A 5,000-nucleotide genomic window follows, 5' to 3' on the forward strand; every position below is an offset into this window, starting at 1 on the left:
ACCGGTTTTTGCCTTTCTAAATATGCCTTATTATTCATTGATAGTGTATGACCAGAGAATCTGCTTTTAAAGGTAATTGAGGTACTACCTATATAGAATCTTTCCATTTCTGATTTTATACAGTGTGCATTTTAACCTGGTAAAGCACCAAAAATGTGAGGCAATTATTGTTTATCAGGCATTCAATCGGCCTTTGGCAATTAAAGCAATTGCTGCTCCCACTATTATTAGTGTCAGTAGTTGGATTATTTTCCTTAATATTTTATTATTGTGTTTTTTATTATTCTTTCTAGGTTTTTAGTACAACTGTGCCTCAGTTTAAAGGTGTTTTGTTTAAGATTTTATGTAATATACTATCTGGTGGTGAGTGTTTATTTATAAGCTGTAGAAACCTATTTCCAAGTTTTGTTTTTACCATTAGACTGAAGGTGGGGTTAACTAGATTATTTTTCTTCTTGGATTTCTAGATCTAATCGTACTTATATTACTTCTATTATATTTGATGTAGGCGTTTTTGTATCCGCTATTTTTTAGTGAATTATTGTAAACTAGCGGGGGTACCCGGCGTTGCCAGAGTGTTTGTTTCCGGGACGGGGGGGGGGAGTTTTAAAAAATGTTATGGTAGGTAAGTAGGAAGGATCAAACCCGGAGTCATGAGTAAAAGTAGGAAAATAAAGTGTGAAAAAAAAACAAAAACAAAAAACATCTGCAACGTTAACAGTTCGGCCACCAAGAAAAGTCCATTCCAGTTGTTTAGGAAAAAAAAAAACCGACTACGCTAGGTCGGCGCGAACGTGAAAATATAATGTGAATTGTCCAGCACGCTAACTACTACTCCACAGAGCACTGCAGCTTAGTTTAGTGATTTTAAATAACTTCACATGAAAGAACTACGAAGCCAAACCGGTGTTCTCTTCTCAACTGTTCCTTGTGAACGATCCCCAAACGGTGTTAAGTGGTGGCAGGGGGAGGAGGAATTTATTAGAGAGAAAATATTTTCCCACTTCCATTGATCTTAACCGATTTTGGCCGTGACTTCTCAGCAGAAAAAGTATAGAAATCTAAGATTATCGAGGAATTTGAGAAATAATAAGCCTATAACACACCTCAGATATTGTTCTGCCGTTTGTGCATATTATATTTGCATGAAATATCTTGATTTTTAATCCTATTAATGTCAAAATCAGACGGGAAAAATGAGTTCATTTTATTTATATAGAGATATATTAAAGGTTTCTTCATTATTTATTCTACGTTCAATTGATTTTGGTATATGCCTAATAATAGAGGGTGGGTGGTTAGATATATGTGTGGTTAGTGTTTTAATATATATTTTGTAGGTACCGGTTTCTCAATCAAAGGTAATGTCCAGGAAGTTGACTTGCTTAATATTGCAGATTATTTCAACCTGTAAGGCCGTATTTTTCATATTCCTGAGTAATTTCCTTCTGTCTGTCTGTCTGTCTGTCTGTCTCTTTCTCTCTCTATATATATATATATGCATAGAGGAGAGAGAAAGAAAGACAGAAAGAAAGAGTAACAAACGATATATATATATATATATATATATATATATATATATATATATTGTTAGGAGAAACATATATACCCTCTCCTTATATCAGAATGGATATACAGATATGAGCCAGACAGACCTCCCCTTCCCCCCTTCCAAGTCAAGTAGCAGACCTCCCCTTCCTTTGAACAGCGAACAATCGAACGACACCCCCTCCCTCCCTCACTGATCAACTATAAGAAGCAGTCAAACACCCACGAAAACATAGGTAACCATGACAACCGACATCAGGCGATCGTGAAGTTAAGCGCGGAAAGAAAACGCGCGAAAAAGTTTAGTTTGGAGCTGACAACCGTTGTGAAACGACGGCAATTTTCTGCTCCCCAAAAAGCAGGAATATGCACCCGCGTGGACGACGCATGGTGACCGACAAATGATCAGCTCAACTCAACTTGGCGAACGGCCACAAGACCAAAAAGGGACCAACATGGAAATACCTTGGTCAACACAATCTAATGAAGCCATTCTACCCGAGAACTTTGTCAGGACAAACCGCATATCGAAGATGACGAAGAAAGAAAAAGAAGTGATAAAGAAAAACTAAGGACAATATCACGCCATCGAAATGTGCGCATCAGGGGAGAAATTCCCACCAAAAAAAGCTAAGTATCGTTCAATATCCATTTTCTCATATTTCACCCCCCCCCCCTCAGCCCGCTCAGTGACAGTCGAGTTCTTTCCGTGAAATAATTTCTTTCCTCACCAAACATAAAGGTGAAAGAATTGGAAAAGGAAAAAAAAAGATAAGGAGAGAAAGAACATTGTTACCTAACTTTCACTTTGATTGTTCTAATGTTTGTTTCAATTGTGACTTTATACATTATCAACAGAAATGAGAAATCATAACCCCATCCCAACCTGATATTGTCTGCGACCCGACTTTCATTTTGATTATCCTAATATTTTGTTTGGTCTGTGTCTTTATGTTTTGCCAAAGTCTGTGACCCGACTTTCATTTTGAATATTCTAATATTTTGTTCTAACTGTGACTCTGTGTTTTATCAAAAAAGAAAAGACAGAAAAGGAGAGAAAAGGAAGAGAAAAAATAATATATCTCCACCAATGACCCCCCATCCTGATCTGATGTTGTCTGTGACTGGACTCTCATTAATACTGTTTTATTGTTTTTATTTCCTTCAATTGTTTTTTTGGTTGAATAATAAATTTATATATTTTAACGTTATTCATTTGGTGTCCGACCTTTTTCATTCCCTGCCATCTTTATTATTAAACGTGAATGTTATCGGGTAGTCCATGACGATTCCACTGATTCGAAACTTGGGAAATGCCATGCGGTTGTGATAGTATTACGGCCGGCAAAATTTCACGCTTTTTCTTTTTCTTACTACGTGAATTTGGGCATAGAATTTCTTGCGAAATTCCTAACCCCTAGGCTAGACACGGAACACGTTACAATATATATATTATACTTTTTTTTTTACAGAAAATGAAAAATAACGTATGTATGTATAGGGATATCGATACCTTTGTGTAGAAATTGAAAAATATAGCGTATGATTGTATGTGGATGTCAGACATATTTTGAAAGAAGAAAATATCCGTATGTACCTGGATGCCGATACTTCTTTGCAGGAAATCAAAAAATAGCGTATGATCGTATGTAGATGTCAGAAGTTCTTTGGAAGAAATAAAAAAATAATATCTTTATGTATGTGGATGTCGATACTTCGAATTAAATGAGAGAAATAACGTCTGTATGTATGTGGATGTCGATACTTCGAATTAAATGAGAGAAATAACGTCTGTATGTATGTGGATGTCGATACTTCGAATTAAATGAGAGAAATAACGTCTGTATGTATGTGGATGTCGATACTTCAAATTAAATGAGAGAAATAACGTCTGTATGTATGTGGATGTCGATACTTCGAATTAAATGAGAGAAATAACGTCTGTATGTATGTGGATGTTGATACTTCAAATTAAATGAGAGAAATAACGTCTGTATGTATGTGGATGTCGATACTTCAAATTAAATGAGAGAAATAACGTCTGTATGTATGTGGATGTCGATACTTAAAATAAAATGAGAGAAATAACGTCTGTATGTATGTGGATGTCGATACTTCGAATTAAATGAGAGAAATAACGTCTGTATGTATGTGGATGTCGATACTTCGAATTAAATGAGAGAAATAACGTCTGTATGTATGTGGATGTCGATACTTAAAATAAAATGAGAGAAATTACGTCTGTATGTATGTGGATGTCGATACTTCGAATTAAATGAGAGAAATAACGTCTGTATGTATGTGGATGTTGATACTTCAAATTAAATGAGAGAAATAACGTCTGTATGTATGTGGATGTCGATACTTCAAATTAAATGAGAGAAATAACGTCTGTATGTATGTGGATGTCGATACTTAAAATAAAATGAGAGAAATAACGTCTGTATGTATGTGGATGTCGATACTTCGAATTAAATGAGAGAAAAAACGTCTGTATGTATGTGGATGTCGATACTTCGAATTAAATGAGAGAAATAACGTCTGTATGTATGTGGATGTCGATACTTCGAATTAAATGAGAGAAATAACGTCTGTATGTATGTGGATGTCGATACTTAAAATAAAATGAGAGAAATAACGTCTGTATGTATGTGGATGTCGATACTTAAAATAAAATGAGAGAAATAACGTCTGTATGTATGTGGATGTCGATACTTAAAATAAAATGAGAGAAATAACGTCTGTATGTATGTGGATGTCGATACTTAAAATAAAATGAGAGAAATAACGTCTGTATGTATGTGGATGTCGATACTTCGAATTAAATGAGAGAAATAACGTCTGTATGTATGTGGATGTCGATACTTAAAATAAAATGAGAGAAATAACGTCTGTATGTATGTGGATGTCGATACTTCGAATTAAATGAGAGAAATAACGTCTGTATGTATGTGGATGTCGATACTTCGAATTAAATGAGAGAAATAACGTCTGTATGTATGTGGATGTCGATACTTAAAATAAAATGAGAGAAATTACGTCTGTATGTATGTGGATTTCGATACTTCAAATTAAATGAGAGAAATAACGTCTGTATGTATGTGGATGTCGATACTTCTTTGAAAGAAATGAAAAGGTCATGTCTTTATGTATGTAACTGTCGATATATTCTTGTAAAAAAAAAAAAAACGTCTACATGTATTCGGATGACGATACTTTTTTGAAAGAAATAATGCATGAAAATTAACTAATATTCAACCATCCCATATTTTATTGTCGTCGAAATCGCCCATTTTCTTCTCTCCCTCTCTTATATATATATATATATATATATATATATATATATATATATATATATTATACTAGCAAAAGTATCCGTCGTTGACTGGGTTCAAAAACAGCCTACAGAAAATGGATTCTGATTTATGAAAGTATGGTAGATTATGAAAAGG

The sequence above is a fragment of the Euprymna scolopes genome, chromosome 6 (assembly GCF_053919585.1).
Source record: "Euprymna scolopes isolate OS-2025 chromosome 6, ASM5391958v1, whole genome shotgun sequence".
Classification (NCBI taxonomy): domain Eukaryota; kingdom Metazoa; phylum Mollusca; class Cephalopoda; order Sepiida; family Sepiolidae; genus Euprymna; species Euprymna scolopes.